At 44.1% G+C, this 19,095-nt stretch overlaps 1 protein-coding gene across 5 annotated transcripts in view; it reads right to left on the bottom strand.

The window, feature by feature from the left end:
* Nucleotides 1-19,095, bottom strand: part of TNIK (TRAF2 and NCK interacting kinase) — a 380,511-nt gene that overhangs the window by 302,527 nt on the left and 58,889 nt on the right. The gene's annotated exons all lie outside the window — the stretch shown is intronic.

The raw sequence follows: 19,095 nt of genomic DNA, 5'->3' as shown, positions 1-19,095 counted from the left end.
TCTTCAGCAACCTGGAGAAGCCACGTCTCCCTCGGGCAGTGGGGGGGGGGGGGGGGGGGGCGGAGTTGGTCACGTTGGTCACACAGCTGGACCCAGTTGAGATTATGTCCATCTATGAGCACTATATTGCCTGGTCTAAAGTTTTTCATTTCGTTTTGTTTCCAAGATGTCCTAATATTTAAATGTTGGGCACTAACTCACTTAAAAAAAAAAAAAAATGCTGAGGGAGGGACAAGTAAGAAAGACCAAAAAAGAGTCAACACTGTTATGAGAGCACTGCCGTATATCATTAGGGTGACTGAGAGGCAGGGGAGGGAATGCCTGGGCTTTGGATGCAGACAGACCTGGATTGAACACCAGCTTTCCCTTGATCGGATGCATCACTATAGCACACGGCGACAGAGCAGCTCGGGCTCTGGGCAGATAAGATGGAAATGACCCCTGCCTTGCAGAGCTCTGATGAAGAGGGAGTAAGGGCTTAGCACCACACCCCACATACAGCTGGTAATCTGTTCGTGTCTCATAGCAATCATTTTTAAGCTGAAGAACAGCATGCCACTAGTAGCATTTAAAGGATGAAGGGCTGCTTCAGGGCTGCTATTCGTGGGGAAGGAGCCAAATAGATTCCACGTGACAAGTGGGAGTTCTTTCAAGTTACAGTCTTTAGGTGCGCCTGGGTGGCTCAGTCGGTTAAGCAACTGACTCCTGATTTCTGCTCAGGTCATGATCTCGAAGTTCTGGAACCGAAACCTCTGTTGGGCTCCCCGCTCAGCAGTGAGTCTGCTTGTGGTTCTCTCTTTCCTTCTCTCTCTGTCCCTCCCCCCACTTGCTATCTCTCTCTCTCTCTCTCTCTCTCTCTCCCCCTCCCTCAAATGAATAAATAAATCTTATAAATAAATTAAGTAAGTAAGTTATGATTTTTATCAAACCAGGTCCAAGACAAGCCCTTTGCTATGTGCCTTCAAAGAGTCCACACAGAAAATAAAATAATAAAATAAAATAAAATAAAAACCTAACAGTTGAAGCACTTTACCCCTGAGAAAGAATTGTCATCCGTATAATCCCTTGTTCTAAAGCCATGAGGGCCAAAAACCCTATTCCAGACTCGACTCAGACTTCACAGCCTGAGAAGTCCAGAAGTTCCAGCCACACCACACCAGGTCAGGGGGTGTGAACAGCGATCCCAATGGAACCGTGTGACAGGAACCACGGTAAGGGCCCAGAGCTCTGGCGACAGAGACCCCGTAGCAGAAAGACCACCTGGGAGGGCTCAGGATGGGCAGGAAAATGATGCGTGTGAAACTGCTAGGCTGCAGAGCAGCAGGTTCTATTACAAACAGAATTAGAAAGAAATGAGGGAACAGGAAAAAAAAGCCCACAAATGGTGGCAGCTGCTGTTTGTTTCTAAGCTGTGCTCCCAGTAGTTTGTTTGCTCAGTGGTGTTTCTGCAACAAATTTTGAGAGAGGTTCTACATTTGCTTGAAATATCTCAATTGTGTTTTCAACATTCGTTTTTCTTCTTTTTTTTTTCCTTGACTAAAAAACAAAATTTGAACGAAAGAGAGAAGCAGGACGGTGATTACCACCTGCTCCAAGGAGCCTAGAAAGCATAGGGGGAGGGGTGGGGTGGAAGGGGAGCACAGGAGCAGAAACAGGAAATGGAGCTGGGACCAGCTTCTATGCCCAGGGGCCGCCCTACCACACGGACCCATCCTCCGGGCTGAGGTTTAATAGGCTGGTCTCAGGTAGAACTAGGCTACTGACTTCTAGCTCTTTCCTTTCCTTGAACAGGCCACTAATGGGCCTATGGCTCCGTCCATTAGTAGACTGATGGCTCAGAACCAAGGAAGTGCAATGTCGAGACTTTTGTTCCTACTTCTGGGAAATGGGGTCTTTCCCCTGGACACACCCAAGGGGCTCAAAAGCAAAGGTCAGAGTAACCGCAGTTGGACTGGCGACCCACCTTGGGTAGGCAACCAAACTGGAAACAATCATCAAATGAGGGTGGTTCCCCAGAAAATGGGACTCAGAATTGCAGAGATTTACAGAGGGAGTTTATGGGGGTGTGCCTCGGAATCAAGACCAGTTGGGAGTGAAGGAAGAAGGACCGGACTGAGGAAAAGGAATGAGTTCAGCTGTTATGCAGTGGAACCAAAACTTCATCTGATCCCACAGGAGCTCTAGAGCTTGGGTGAACCTCCAAAATTACCCTACCCTGAGGTATGGGGGCCTTTGCACCCACCTCCATTGACTAGTCGTTGCATGCAGGCTGTCCCCTGTCCCCAGCCCAGAGGTTATGATCTTGCATGAAGTGACACTCTTCTGCTAAGGACAATCTCCAGGTGACAACAATCACTAGCTGCCTATACTCTCAGCAGGTGGACAGTGAATGCCTCAGGTGCAGAGTGGAGATCTGGGTGACGTATCACAGCAATCACTTACAAACATTGTGGCTATAAATGAATACCAGTTTGGAATTGGAAGAGAAACCTATAAGCATCTATCTTCTACGGAATGCCAACAGTAATAAGACAGAATGGCACAATTGGAGTCATGGTATTTGCAAGGAGGGGGCTCTCTGAGACCTCAGAAAGCAGAATGCAGTATTGTTCAGGGGCACTTGAACTAAGCCCCGATCCAAAGCTTCCCTCTCCCCTACCTCCACTCCAAGTACCTGGAGAGCTGAGGTTTGTGAACACTCCCTTACACAAATGAGTCTAATTGCTAGTTAGGCTTTTGTGGAATAGTGCTACAGCTTGAACATGGTAAGCACTCACTCCTCCGTTTTCTCCAGTCTTGGAGGACACTAACATAATTTCTCCCAAGGGTCACCAATGACTCAACCTCTCTCTATAACAGTCTCTTCTCAGTCCTGTCCTAGTTGTTCCCTTTGAGGCACTACATGGCTGAGCACCATCACTCTTGTTGAAATACATCCCCTCCCTTGTCTTCTAGCATACCACTCAGTCTTTCGCAGAGATTCTGTTTCTTCCCCCTCCAGACCTTAAAGGTAGGCTAGCCCCGAAGTTTCAACCTCGTGTGGTTCACTAAGTGCTAATGAATTCATCTCCAAGTGTCCTTTATAACCATGCACTCCACTCCATTCACGCACCAAGCCTCACCTGCTCTTGCTGGGACTATTTACTTTCAATCAATTCTCCCCCCTTCACACTGAACATTCTTTTTTTTTTAAGATTTTATTTATTTATTTGACAGAGATCACAGGTAGGCTGAGAGGCAGGCAGAGAGAGAGGAAGGAAAGCAGGCTCCCTGCTGAGCAGAGAGCCCAATGTGGGGCTCTATCCCAGGACCCTGAGATCATGACCTGAGCCAAAAGCAGAGGCTTAACCCACTGAGCCACCCAGGCGCCCCCACACTGAACATTCTAAAATAGACACGACACACCATGCTTTAGGACCTTACACAATGACTGAAAGTCAAGGTCCTGTCATTCTTAGGCCCAGTCTTCATTCCCAGTCTCATGTTCCATCATTCTGTGCTATAACCAATCACCTCAAACCACCCGCCATTTCCCTGACACACCACACAGGCCGGGTCTCTTTGCCTGGGTTCATGACGTCTGTCAGCCAAGATTATTACTTCTACCATTCTCCACCAGGCAAGCCCATCCCTAAAAGCCCAGTATGCCACCGCCCCTGTGAAGCTTTTCTCAAATTAGCGCCACCAACTCTCTGCCCCCACAGCATGTTGTACATAGCTCTGTGATAACCATTTCACATAGTGCCACCCCTTCTTCCATTTCTTGCCCTCGATAAATGACAACTGCCCTGAAAAACAGGACTGTAACATATTTATTTTAGTATCTCCCAGCACGTAGCATGGTGTCCACAACATAACTTCTAGACATAATTATCCACCAAATAAGGTGAATATCCCACTCCCAAATCTCCACAACACGTGTGGAGGAAGCTGCGAAAAAATGGAATCAGAATGTTGAGCCAAAGGTCAAGCAAACTTACATCATTTCTTTTTCAATCTAGACAAGGTGTCCCAGCCCCTACACCCTCCACCCCCCTTACCCTGCTTCCAACTGCACAAAACCATCACGTGCATTAGCTCCTATGGTATTCCCAGCTCTAAAGAAAATTCCTGAAGTGCATGAGTATAAGCTGTGCTTCAGGGGCGTTGAGAAGGCAGGCTGTCGGGATGCGGCCCCGTGCAATGCAACGAGATCATATACCTAATAATCATGTTACAAAGACAGGAAAGCTAAGAGACAAGAATCAGCTTAATTCTCTCCTTGTGTTTGTTCAGCTACTCACAAAGCCAGGATGGAAGGCATGGAAGAAGGTTACATACACCAAGGAGGAAAGAGCAAATCACTGACATTTACCAAAGTCAGGAATCCCTGTTGGCTATACATGCCTTTATTCAGATCTTAACCTTTGCTGGGAGATGGAGGAGAGAATTTAATTCTAAGGTAGAGTAGTTTACATTATTTCGTAATGAAATATAACTACATATCAAAAGGCAAGCTGTTCCATAAAAGAAAATGCAACTTTTCAGCAAGTACGGATCAAGGCAAATTTGCTTCGCCACCCTAATGAAGACCACAGTAATAGCCCACAATTCACAAGCGTTTATACGCCAGACACTGTTCTAAGCATTTTCCATGAGTAGGTCATTTAATTATTTCGGTTGCGTCACGTGGATGCTATTGTTGTCTTCATTTTACAGACGAGGCCATCGAGGCACAGAGAGGTAAACCAGGTGGTTCAGGTCACACCACCCATGGGCGGCTGAGCTAGGATGGGTGCCTGGCCGGTCAGACCCGAAACCCTGGGCTTTTAACCACTTGGTACTCCATCAGCTTCGTGGAATCAGCATTCCCAGCCCTTGCCTCACCACTTGTTAGCTCTCCAGCCTCGGGCAAGCTTCATAACTGCTCTGAGCTTCAGTTTCATCTTTTCTTTTTAAAAAAATATTTTATTTATTTATTTGACAGAGAGAGATCACAAGTAGACAGAGAAGCAGGCAGAGAGAGAGAGAGAGGAAAGCAGGCTCCCTGCTGAGCAGAGAGCCCGATGTGGGGCTCGATCTCTGGACCCTGAGATCATGACGTGAGCCGAAGGCAGAGGCTTTAACCCAGAGAGACCCAGGTGCCCCTCAGTTTCATCTTTAAAATGGGGATAATATTACCTCCCTCACAGGGTCACTGTGATGGCTCTGAAAAATCTCTAGACCAGCTCAGGGCCTGGCACATAATATCATCTCAACAAAGAGTAACCTCCTCCCTTCCTTTTTTTTTTCTCTTCGGAAACAAAAAAAGTTCATTTATTATACAAGGAATATGCCACAGAGAAATTCCATCTGTATTTCGTCTGTTTTCAACGAACAAAGCCAATAAAAGAAAACCTATTGTTTTTTAACCAACACCACCAAGCGCTTGGCAAAGAGGGTCAAATATTTATGGACAAACAGATGTCTCTTTAGAAATTACTGAGAAATTAGGAAGGCACATTGACTTCTCTGGGCTCCTGGGATATTGGAGTAAATTCTCTCTTCCATCAGCTGATGCAATTCAGGCGGCATCGGCAGCTCAAGCCTGACTTCACAGCAGAGTCCAGAGATGGAAGACGTAGGGGTTCACGGTCTCCATCACGGAGTTATACTTTAATGCTTCCAAGCCCTCTGAATGACACTGGATTTATCAGAACACTAAATAACATCTCTACACTAAATCCCAAAGATTGAGAAAGACCAACCTAAATATAAAACCAGGATGACTAGCTCCTTAGCATCATGAAGGATGATGTCTAGCCTTCCCAGCCCTTCTCCCTTCTCTCAAATGAAATTAAGAGAGGGATTGGGAGAGATCATGGCCAATGGCTTAGGTTCCAGACATCCTTTCTCCCAAACTCCTCTCAAAGACAGCCCGTTCTGTGACAGATCTTTCCCTTGGGGTCACCCATCGTTAGGCAGGGTGAGAGGGACCCCGACAGAGCATGAATGGCTGATACGGCTCCCAGAATGACTGCCCACCCCCAGATTCCTTACGGACATCTGTCAAATGACTGTGCTTACTCTAAACTTATGGGCCTTGAAAAGACCAAAATGTTATTTCTCTTAGAACCATATTTAGCAGCTGTTTCGTTCGGTTTCTGCCCTAACTGACAAGCATATGCTTACAAAAGCAAAACAGCACAAAGAAAACAGGAGCAGTAGGAGAACTCTCCATATTTATCTTGAGCCTTCAGGCTTTTCTATGCCATCCTTCTCCCAAAGTAAGCACAGTGCTGGGAAACACCGTAAGGATGTATAACATGACCCGATGCCAGCCCACACGGCGCTTACAGACAGGCAAGGTCGCTCGTTTTGCACTGACCTTCCCTCCTTCCAATGTAGGGATCTGAGGAGCCAAAGGTCTTACTTTCCACAATGGGGTTTATTCAGTCCCTGAGTTCTACCTACACCCTCCACACCCCGCTACCTTCCAAAGTAGAAGGAAGGGTGCACTGGCCTCTGCCTCCTGGTGCTTCCAATCTGATGGAGGAATAGACACGAGCACATAACTACACGTACACAGTCATTAAATTACAATTAAATTATAGTGACAAGCGACATGCAGGACAAAGGCAAGGTGCTCTGCGATATACCTGGGAGATCTAGAATATAACCCAGCTCTTCTTTATTAACTCACTGCCCAAGCCAGCATCTCAAATAAAACAGGTAATTCAAGTAAAAGAATATATTTAAAAATATAAAAATAAAATAATTGCTGAATTTTCTCATTTGATCATTTGTGCCAAACAAATTACATAATACGGACCTACCAGATTATTTACACAAAAACGTTAGGGTTTGGTTTGGGATTTTCCTCTTTGCCAGAATTATCTGACCTTTCACATTCGGGTTTTCCCATCTGTAAAATGGGATCATCCCGCTTGGCCTGCTTTCCTGGCAAGGCCGCATCCTGCGTATGAATGTGCTAGACCCCACCCAGCTCCACATGTCCAGTGTTGAGCTTTGGGAAGGGTGGTACTGACTGCAGGTCGACTCCACAACACCCTCAGCTCCCCAGTGTTGGGCCTGGCTAGATGGTATCGGTGTCCAAAACTGGCTCCTGGCAGGGTCAGGACATGGTCCCAGCCAAGCATCAAGCAACACCTTCCTTGATGATGGTGGCCTCTAGCTCATGGAACAGGGAGGTCAGAGCCTCCTCATCTCCTGCTTGGTTTGCCACCTGTTTCATTCCCCCTGCTACTGTGCAGCCATTGGTAGTGAGACATACTCCCACACACTGTGCTCCTGATCTCTTGCTCACTCAGGATGCTGCAACTCCAGCCTATCCTCACAAAGGTAGCCTTTAAAATTAGGTCTGGGCATGCCTGGGTGGCTTATTCTGTTAAGCACCTGCCTTTGGCTCAGGTCATGATCCTGGAGTCCTGGGATCAAATCCCACATCAGGCTTCCTGCTCCACGGAGAGCCTGCTTCTCCCTCTCACTCTGCCTCTCCCTCCCCTGCTTTCTCTCACTCTCTCTCAGATAAATTAAAAAAAAAAAAAAAAAAAAACTTAAAATAATATATAAAAAATAAATAAAATGAGATCTGAAACCTGACTCCTCAGAGTTATAGCTGTCCAACCGTAAGCTATAATTGTCACTATCACGGTCTCTGGGACAGACGATGGCCTAAATGCTCTATGTTTTTGTTTCCGTTTTTTCATATTTAATCCTTACAGCAACCATGGGAAGTACAGGTTATGAATCCCCCCATTTTCTGATAACGAAAGTAAGGCTTCAAGGAATTAAGCAACGTCCCCCAAGTTAAATAGTGTGTGGTGGAGATAGCAGCCAAGACCAGGCTGTCACAGGAAGAGAAAAATACCTCCTGTCTTGAGGACTGTCTTGAGCCCCAGCAACAACAAATGAAAAGCGCTTAGCACAATGCACAGTAATGTTTCATAAATACAAGCCACTGATATTATTACTGCCATCACTGCTGGTATTATTCAAAGTTGTCCAAGTGACAGCATTGGTTAGTAGACGTGAAAGTTAAATCTAGTTATTTTGAATGCAAGTCTGTCATCACTCACTTCTCTGCAAATGGCCGACGCTGAAATTAACTTGGGGTTTCAGAGATGGTCAAGACTTTGCGGTTTACCAATGGAACCAGAGGAGGGCCACTGACCTCCAGCCAGGTAATGCGATGAGCCAAGCAGCTGGCAATCAGAAGTAAACTGTGTCAGTGGTTTCTCAGTGCTCCTGCCTTCCCATCAGAGCCTGGAAGGACTTGTAACATTAACTTGGATATTTATTCTGATTTTGGTAGGCCAGTTGCTTTGATCCTTTGTCAACTGTTGGGATGGGCCCTCCTCATGCTGATGCAGAGATCCTAAGCCGTGCCAACAGATCGGCCTGTGCACATGTGCAATGCACAAAGCCCACTACTCTGTTCAGAGACTATTTCCAACTGACCCGCTGTCAGAGAAAGAGGTACTAACTCCATAAAGTGGACTGAGAAGTTTCTCCAGGATACTAGGCCAAAATGTGAATTTTAGACAAGGATAGGGATGTTTACCTTCCAGAACATTCCTCAATTCTCCCACAGTCTGTTTAAGCTCAAACATGGTAATTTGCTGTAAAAGTCAGTATGTGTGTAAGGGCCCTTACCCTGGTCCCTTCCCTCCCATCATCAGGTTGTCCCAGAGATCATACAGCTATTTGGGGAAATGTATAATAAAGTCTATAGACATATGCAAACATGAGACCTCTCTAGGCTTCTTAGGACAGAGCTTCCCCTGGATGGCTATGGAACAGCTTTTAAGGAAATTTCATGTTTCTCTAAGTGCTGGTGTTCTGTAGAGCACAGGACAGAAAATGATAAGGTACAGAGCAATCTTTCCCTTCTGATCCCCACCTAACCAAAGTTTGCATTTTACCTGACTATAGCAGGGACTGCTCAATCACCCAATGTTCACTCTCCCATTGTTCCTTAGCAACAAAAATTCCGATTTTATTTGGGAAGGCAATGCAACCAAGTCAAAAACTACATGCCCTAGCTCCACTAAAACTAGGATTAGATGTGTGACTAAGTTCTGGCCGATGTTATATAAGCAGAATTACTGTGTATGAATTTCAGACAGGTTGCTGATATAGAGCAGACTTAGCTGAGAGAAAGACTCTTTTGTCTTCCATCTTCCTCCTTCGACTGTCTGGAATGTAGATGTGATGGCTAGAACTCCGTAGCCATTTCTGACCTTAAGGTGAATTTAAGAACTGAAGCCTTTTGTTAGATTGTTAGAGCTGAACGATAAAATAATCCTAAGCCTCTAATGACCATGGAAATACCATATACCACTGCTGTACTCTGTGTGGACCTCTCTGTCACGAGAGAGATACAAACTTCTACCTTCCTCCACTCACTAATATTTTAGGTTCTCTGTTTGATGCAACTGAATTCCAATTGGTTTGCTTGAATTCTACCACTCAGATATTTTTATTTATTTATGTTTAACTAACAGCCCTTCTTTAAAGTAGTCCTCTCCATCAGCCTTTTGATCTTTGACAGGGATGACAGTCATTATGTTTGTTCAACAAATATTCCAGTTCTGCTAGTGTGTTATATGATATTAACCCCTGCCTCACCCCCCCCTTTCTCTCTCTCACTCTCTCTCTAGGTTGGGTGTGGCCACACGATTTGCTTTTGCCATTGCAATGGGAGTGAAAGTAATGTGTCACTTTCAGATGGAACAGGACATTGTTGTAGAAGACACTGTGATGACTTTGAAAGCATTCATGGACACGAAATCTCCACTGGTCTGTGCCTTCGGGTAGCTAATGAATAGAATCCTCTCTTGATAAGCTCTGGACATGTGGCACGGTCAAGAAATAAACCTTAGCTACATTAAATCTCTAAGCGTATTTATCATCACAGTATATCCTAGCCTATGCTGACTGATAAACTAGAAATGACCAAATGGCGGTGGTACTAATAATCTCATTGCATAATGCTTTATGATTTCCAAGACGCTATTTCTGCAAAGAGCCACTTCTGACTGGACACATCTGAATCCCCAGACACTGTGCAGGCCATGTTGCAAAAATCATTTTATTTCATCTCTGCATTGATCCTGTTTACACCAAAGAAGACCAAAGCAAGGAGAGTAACCTACACAAGATCAATGTCCGATGCCAAAATGCACATCCTCCCCACAGTCTCCAACCCGCAACATCTAAAGCCAACCCTGGGAAAATAAAAATCCTTACAGAGCTGGCTGGTGACACAGGAATTCCAAGAGCTCTTTGTTACCAAGAAAGGGGAGGAAAACATTAAAACACGTAATTGGCATTCACACAGATGACCCCGTCTTATAAGCCTACACAGGGGCATGCTGGGGCTTGTAGTCCCTGCACCCACCGAGGACAGCAGAACGGCAGGTTCCCCAGCTGCTCCTTTGAGTCCTTTGAACTCAAAACCTGCTTTTGAGCCACTGTCAAGGTAACCACGCAGCTGAAAATAACTAATTGGGCAACATTCTCTGACTGCTGGCATGGGTAGTTACAATCTCTGCATCTCCGTGGCAACCTGACTAGAATTCTGGTTATTCGCACAAAGAGAAACCAGTCTCCGTTCAGACCAGGGCTGCATTCTGTCTCTATTCCACTTTTCTCAGTACGAGCTGCTACTGAAGGAACAATGCTTCTTTTATGAAGAAGGTTTATTCCTGGTCTGTGGCCGAACAGCATTTTCGTAATCTGGAAAAATTTGGAAAGGGGGAAAATGGTAATGTATCCTTTATAGCCACACACAGAGAGGTTTTATTAAGATAGGCTCTATTACAAACAACAGTGAAGGTCACCGTGGAGTAAGTGACCTAGAATCGGGCCCCGGAATTCTATGCAGATGTCAATGGCATCATTCAGGAATGTATGCCTAACAACTCATCGCAATAAATTGACCCGTGCTCATGTCCTGGGCACCGACACAGAGCCCAGTGGCTCTGCTGGCCACTGGGATGCTCCACCATCCCACCCCACTGGGTATCTGTCATGAGGGAACATATGCTGGGGGACCTGCTGTGATCCATTTCTCCAGTACCTTGCTCAAACAGGAGAACGGATAGAGTGTCACAGCCCTGCTCCAACCAGCCGAACAAGCTGAACACAACATAAATGCTAAGGGAGTTCAGATGGGTGGGAAACCAATTCAGACTGATCCAGCCAAGGAAGGCTGAAAGGAAGTGGTGGGCATCAGGAGGGACTTGGAAATACAAACAGGATTTGCAGAAGTAGAGAGAGCTGAGGAGAGGACAAAAATTGTATTCTTAACGGTGTCATTTAAAAAGGATACATGTTAATCGTCTGTAGCACTTCTGTCAGAAAGGACAAAAGGTTAGAAACATGTCACTCTCAGAATAGCACCTTCATTCAGCAAGTTTTACCTCATTTTTGGAAACGATTCCATAAGCATTTCATAAGGCAGACAGACTTCAAGTACTAAACACACATGCCAAAAACAACAGGATAAACACACATGGGCTAAAGGATTTATAAGGCCACTAATTTTTTTTAACAAAATGCTACATGTGTTCCAGGCAACAAAGGAACCAGTATATTAATGGCATTGCTGTAATAATTTGCTTTCATCCACCTTCCACACTCACTTGTGCCCCTCCCACCACAGAGGAGGGGCCAGGCTCTCTACAAATTAATATCCTTAGAGACATGCACAGCACCCAGGCTAGCAAAGACACTAAATAAAACATTGGTTAAGTCAATAAATAATTTTATCCAGACTGACACGTTATTTACATTTTCACTGGTGAAATAAAGACATAAATCTGGAAGACTATATGTCATGAAGATATGGAGACCAATTCCTCAGGAGTATGTAGCTGGTTACCAGAGAAAGTGCGAAGCCACATTCAAACATGAAAAGGCTTCCTGGAAGCTCATTTTCCACAAGGAAAATGAGTGTTGTTATTTTCATATATTTGGTTACATGTGGGTAAGTTTGTATCAATATTTTTTCAGCAGAGGTGCCATAGTCAGCCTACCAGAGTGAGGGTTGTAATTGAGTCCCCTTCACCAATTTGGTATTTGGTAGAAATATCAAGAAGCACATTGTCTACCAATACCACTTATATCCCTCATCTTCAAATACAGTAAATGCTCTTTGTCACAAAGGGGAAGGACAAAGGGAGAGGGGGAGAGAGTCTCAAGCCGACTCTGCCCCATGGAGCCCAACACAGGGCTCGATCCCACAACCCTGAGATCAAGACCTGAGCTGAAATCAAGAGCTGGACGCTTCACCGACTACACCCTCCAGGCACCCCAGGAAATGCTCTTTATTTCCCCTCTGTCATTCAGAACTTGCCATTACTTAGATGAGACCTGGACAGTGGTTTAATTTTCCATTGTCCACACAGAGAAGATTCTAAGAAAAGGAATAATGTAAAAAAAAAAAAAAAAAAAAAAAAAAGGAAGAAAAGATAACAAAAGAAATACTTCAAAAACAAAACCAAAAACCAAAATATTTCGAACAGTCAGGTATCATTCACATCCAGATGGCTAATTGCAATTAGACACGTCTACTAAAGCTGGGGCTCTAGGACCCACGTTAGACAACACTGTTATTTTAGTATCTCTTAGTGATGTCTCCACTGAAAAGAGAATAAGACTCTCTACAAATTATTGTCTTACTTTTCACCAATATAAAAATACCCCCGTTCCTCCCCCAATTCCTTGGATTAGTAAAGTTGTCCTGTGAGGCAAAAAGGATCATCCTAGTTCTCAAATAGAGAGATGGTCTAGTGGTCACACTCATGCTAATTAAAGGAGCTGAACATTTTTGTTTTGTGCACTTTTCAGTATATAGTTCACAATCAAAAGGGTCAAAATAATGTAATCACAAAGAAGACAGCTTCCACAGGAACAGATAGAAGCAGCAACCCACCGATTAAAATATCAGTTCCCTATCCTAGGAGTGCCTAGGAGCTCAGTGAGGCCTAGCTAAAACCCTCTTAGGTAAAAGTCTTTTGTTACAGCACGGAAATTCCTGCCCTGATTATTGAATTCCACTCAGCAGTGGAATTGTACCATCACATGGTACAATTCTTGTACAATTCTTGTAGAGTATCTACTCCAAGGACTACTGTTTGCCCGGGAATATGTAAGTAAAAGAAATCTATGGCCACATCCCCAAAACCTGACATCATCTCTCACGTCTTCCACACTTGTTGCAAAAATCTTCCAGAGATAGATCCTTCAAAGACCCTCTCCTGTGCCCTTCTCAGCTGCTGGTGGTGCATTTTCAAGACAAGAAGCCTGGGGGGTATGTGGCTGGGTATATTGTTAGGAAGGTGGAATTTTTGTGCCACTGATTGTCAAGGCAAACAATGAATTAAGAATTATGGCAATGACTGAAAAATCTACAGGCCATTAGAGTAAACTTTCTCTCTTGAGTAGAAGCATTTGGCTTGTACCAAAGCCACCTGCAGACTGAGATTCTAACCATTAAGTGTAAGGCATGGGAGGTTCTAGCAAGCACTGGTGGGGAGACACTAGTTTTCTTCTCCACAGCACCTCCTGGGTGAAGGTGGAGTAATTCTAAGTTCTCCGTGCGAGAAACACACAGAGTAAAAGGGAGACAAACCGTAAGAGACTCTTGACCTCAGGAAACAAACTGGGGTTGCTGGAGGGGATGGGAGTGGGAGAATGGGGGGGGGGGGTGCTGGGTGATGAACATGGGGGACGGTACCACACTATGGTGAGCACTGTGAATTGTTTAAGACTGATGAATCACAGACCGGTACCCCTGAAACAAATAATACCTTACATATTTATAAAAATAAACAAACAAAAAAATATGACACTGTATTTAAGTAGAAAAAAATTAAAAATAAAATAAAATAAAATGGCTTACTGGTGCAGAACTGGGGCTCCAGGCAAAATCAAAGCAATGGTGGCGCCCTCAGTAATACTGACAGAGGAGATGAGAGGCAGGGGAAACCTTTCCAAAGTAAAGATCCCTGCCAGTGAACTACCTGGCTATTTGACATGCTTCTTTTACGTTAATCCTCTCTGGGAATAATAGAAAATGACTGAATGGCCAAGACACTGTCCGGGGTGGAGCTGGTGAGCCTGCCTTCAGCCTCCATCTCTTAGCACTACCTCATTCCACCAGAGGTTGGGTCGTTGTCTCCTGCTTAAAGGAGCTTCCTCTTGTCTTGCTGGAGAAGGCCACCAGACCTCACTGCATCTCAACAACCATGGCTAAGAGCCCGGGCTGAGAGCCTTATTTTTATAACCCAAAACTTGCTGCTGACACACATTATGAACTAGAGAGACTCTCCCCCTGTTAGAGTTGGGGCTCTAAGAAGTACTAGAAAGCATATTTAAGAGTGTAATTCACTTATTTTTAAAACTGGGTACAAAAAGGTAGAAAGAGCCCCGGCACCACAGAAATCCTTTCAATCCAAATTTTAGATCCTGCTTCTTGCTAGCTGTGTGACTCTGAGCAAGCTGCTTACTTTGGTGAGTTTCCCGAAGTTTTTGGGAATGAAAAGTATCTCCCATATAGGGTATTTCTTCTCCTACCACGTCTGCACACACTCACACACACACACACACACACACACACACCAGTTCCTGCTCTACTTCAATTACTTTCCTTTCTTTTTTAAGATTTTATTTATTTATTTAAGAGAGAGAGCGCTTGCAAGTGGGGGGAGAGGGGAGCAGAAGCAGAGGGAGAGGAAGAAGCAAACTCCTTACTGAGCAGGGAGCCCAAGGTAGGGCTTGATCCCAGGAGCCCGAGATCGACCTGAGCTGCTTAACCAACTGAGCCACCCGGATGCCCCTCAACTACTTTCAATTAGTCTGTGCACAAGCGACTTCTTACAAGCTGGTTTTCACCTTCAAATCGTATGAGACCTCACATCCAAGCCCTACCTCAAACTCACCTCCTTCTTCCTAGCAGAGCTTAGTTGTCCCTCCTCTGTGTTCGCACAGTATTTGTTTTAGAAAAGTACCATAGTACCTGCCATATATGGCAATTATGTGTTTAAGTGTCTGACTCCCCCTCTCGACTATAAGTAAGTGACTTGAGGTATTTCTGAGTCATACTGATAGCTCTGGCTTCTAACAGAAGGTCCTCAATACGTGTTAAATGAATAAATGAGTATATATTAACAGTGTTTGTTTCTTGAGCACTTACTTTGTGACTCGGCATTTACATGCATTATTTGTAACGCTGGCCAGAGTTCTATAAAGTGGACATGAAAATTGTAATTTTATAGATGAGAAGCTAGAGGTTCAAACACAGCAAACAAGTGATTAAAGTCAGAGTTGGACTAACCTATAATCTGCCTACAAAGAACCTAGTAGAACACCTACTACTTATTAGGGCCTCAAAAAAATGGCATCTTCCTTCCTTCTGTGCAATCAACAATAAGGGTATGACTTTCATAGTGCATCAGAAACTAGGCTCATTGGTGTTGGTTAACACTAACCTAGAAAATTTTAAAGAAAACTCATTTTACCAAATTCTGCCTAGCACTCAGGATCAGTTTGGTTATTTTTTTTTTTTTCTCACTCACCCATTAATCATTCCCAAAACATTTTCCAAGTGCCTGTTCGAGCCCAGCTCTGTACTGTGCATGGGGGGATCTCCAAATACGAAGTCACAATCCCAGCCTTCCAGGAGCAGACACCAGGAGGTACCGGCCTTTGTAGAGTGCCGGCATGGGAACTTCTGAGTGCCTTACAGCACAGATTCTTAATGGGCAGATGTTACACACCCATTAAGTCTGCCATTAGGAGATCTATGAATCATTTAATGGAACACAGGGCAGCCTGCTCTGTGCAATGTATGTGGCCACAGAAGATTCTTTTAGGAAGATAATGTTCATGTTACAGTTGAGAGCAGCCCACACGTGGACTCCTGCCACCTGGGGTAATGAAGTGAGTCCTTAGGGAACAGATCAGAGTTTCCAAAGGAAGGGAAATATGGCTGCCACGTAGCAAAGCACTGAAAAACAAGACATCAAAGCCATTCATCAATGAGATTTTACCACACATGCCCTGCCAACCTGTCCCTGGAGGAGTCCCTTATTTCCACCAACCCATTACGTACACCTTAAGGCCGGCAACCTGGTGTGCCTCTGCTCACAACACCAAGAGGCACCCTTCACACAGCATCCTGTGTAAATCGCACCCTGGAGCACAGCACAGTGTGATGGGAATATGTCTTGAACGATGTGTAACAGAAGTGGTCCTGGCTACCAAAGGAGCTCAGATTCCCAAACACCTTCAGTGGCCACGCCATGATCGGCAAATCCAATTTTTAAGCAACACGTGGGAAGTCTACTATGCTTTTCCAGCACTGACTGGCTTCAGCAAAGCAATGTCTAATGATCAAGGTGCATCTTTCTGCCCAAAAGCTTGAGCCTGCCATCAGTCACAGAAAAGAGACCTTGACAAATCACCTCAGCACTTTAATTTAGCTATTAAAATGCCACCCAACTGAATAGTCTTGCCAGATCTCCACTCGCTGTTAATAACTGCCATAACAATGAAACAATGCCAAACAATGAAAGCCACACAGAAATGGTTGAAAGTGGATAATAAATAATAATGGTCTAAGACTGCAGTCTCATTTTATGTCCTTTGTCACATAACCACACCTAATCTGTGTTCTATACCTTCAGTTCTCCCCATCATTTCTCATGGACTGAGCAATTATTGTTTACAAACCCCTCTGAAGAGCCCCTGCTTCATAGGGTCTCCCACATAGCCACCCAACTAATAGAACTAAATGCCTCAGGCAGGTATAGAAGCTGCCAGCAAGCTGCACTTGGCATTTGCTTCCAAGGAAGAACTTGATGTTGGGTGATGTTGGTCATTCCACCTCTTGTAGGTGAAAGTCTGAGACCATCACCCTGATTAGCTGAAAGGATGCATGTTAACCTAATACCTGCTCTTCATGAAATGAATGTGCTGGCTTGTAGCTATTGTAGGGGTTTAGAATATTCTATTCCAAGTATGCCACTTTGACATATGGATTATTTTGAGCTGAAGACAAAGGAAAGGAAGCAGACACACAGATACACACACTCTGCCCTCTCCCTCTCTACCAGGAAGGGCAGAAAAATTCTTATCAACTCCCAGAGACAACCTTAAGCTCTTATAGCCCAGAGACACACCAAAGGAACCTACACAGCAAATCTTACTAATGAGCCCTTATCTTCCATTATCTTCCTCTACATGTTCACCTTCCCACAATGCACTCCTGGAAGCTTTAAATACTTTTCCTTCATTTTGTCACTTGTCTATAAATTTATTGCTTTTCTGGTAAGAGTTGTTATGTAAGTCCAAGTTTTAACCACCTCTTTGAGTTACTCATCACTGAGTTCTCATCTGTATGCACAATGTACTGTTAAAAAACTCCATGTTTCTATTGTTAATCTTTCTTTTATCAGTCTAATCTGCAAGGCCCCAACGAATGAACCAAAGATGAGTGGAGAGAAAAAAAAGCATTTTTTTCCTCCCCTACACTATCTTTCATCAAATAATTCTTAACCTGTGCTCATGAGGGGTACAAGGCCTGTGAATCTCCTGAAACTAGATTCCATTTTCTGTGCATGTGCATTTCCTTTAGGGAAGGGAATCCAACATTTGATCATCTGAAAGGACACTAATATCCAGACTCTCAGTTGACCCTGCAATAATCCTTCAACATGAGCTAAAGTGGTGATACACTCACCTCCATTTCATAAGGGAAGAACAAACTCTGAGTTATATAACTCATCTGAGTCATCTCAGAAAGGTCAGGGAGCCCTCCCACTCCTAATCCACATCCTTTTTTTTTTTTTTTTAATTTAAAGGTTTTATTTATTTATTTATTTATTTGAGAGAAAGAGAGAGGGCAAGCATACAAGCAGGGGGAGGAGCAGAGGGAGAGAGAAAAACTTAAGCAGACTTGAGCTGAGTGCACAGCCTGATGAGAGGCTGAACCCCATGACCCTGAGATCATGACCTGAGCCAAAACCATGAGTCAGATGTCTAACCACCTGAGCCAGCCACACTCCTAATCCACATCTTTACATGGACTGCATCCACCATCTTCAGGACCCACCCTGCACAGACCACCTTAGTTGGGATAACTTACCTCTCACCTAGACACTAAGTCCTTGAGGACAAACTATTTTTATCAGATATTTCCTATCATCTCTGCATGTATTAGGGGAAGGGGCATTTGTGTATAACAAATAACCATAATCAGTTTATTGATGGGAAATACCTTTGGTTTTTAGAAATACCTATTTCTATTTTCTTTCACAAGATACTCATAAGACAGATTTTTTTAATGACTGTATATAAGGCCATAAGATGTGAGGAGACAAGCTTTCGACAAACCTGTAACAGATAACAGGATAAGCCTGCTAGGTGACAGAGAGAAACTTCAAGATTTGGACGTTCCCAATACTCTATAATTGCTGAAGACTGACTAAAATTCTAACAAAGTAATAGCTCAAAAACTCCTTTCAAGTCCTCACAAAATCAACCAACTCATTCGAAAAAATATTAAGTAACTGTACCGGGGTTTTACAGAGAACAAGAAGATCAAATCAGGTGTGGGCTCTGCCCTCAGTGCGCTTAGGGTGTATGCTTAGCAGGAGGAAAAGCGCTAAGCAAGAACACCTGCCCCTTCACAGCTTCCCAGAATGTCTCCTGGTTTCAAGTCCTAAAGCTGCAGAGACTGTGCTCATCTCTCAATAAAACAATATCTGGTCAATGGGTACATAGAAAAGAATGCATATTTGACCCCAAAGCTCAAAACACAATGTGAGGTGAAAGTTTCAAGTCACACTTAAAACTCAGTTGGCATAAAAGCAGAATGATGTGTACATGATTTTGCAAAGTGCCTGATTCAGCCAACAAGGAGGGTGACCAGAAAGCTAAGGTGTGAGCATTTTATAGCCTAACAAAAGAGCTTACTCATTAGTATTTTTACTGTTTTAGCTACACGCTAAGAAATTGGTTGGGGCTTTGGAGTTGACATGTAGCAGAGTCTAATTTTTCTCATTAAAAAAAAAGAAAGAAAGAAAGATCTCCCCCAAGTAGTTTTTC

This window comes from Mustela lutreola, chromosome 2, assembly GCF_030435805.1.
Source record: "Mustela lutreola isolate mMusLut2 chromosome 2, mMusLut2.pri, whole genome shotgun sequence".
In the NCBI taxonomy this organism is placed as follows: Eukaryota; Metazoa; Chordata; class Mammalia; order Carnivora; family Mustelidae; genus Mustela; species Mustela lutreola.
Note: the sequence above shows the minus strand (reverse complement) of the source record. Positions and strands in the feature narration are given on the sequence as shown.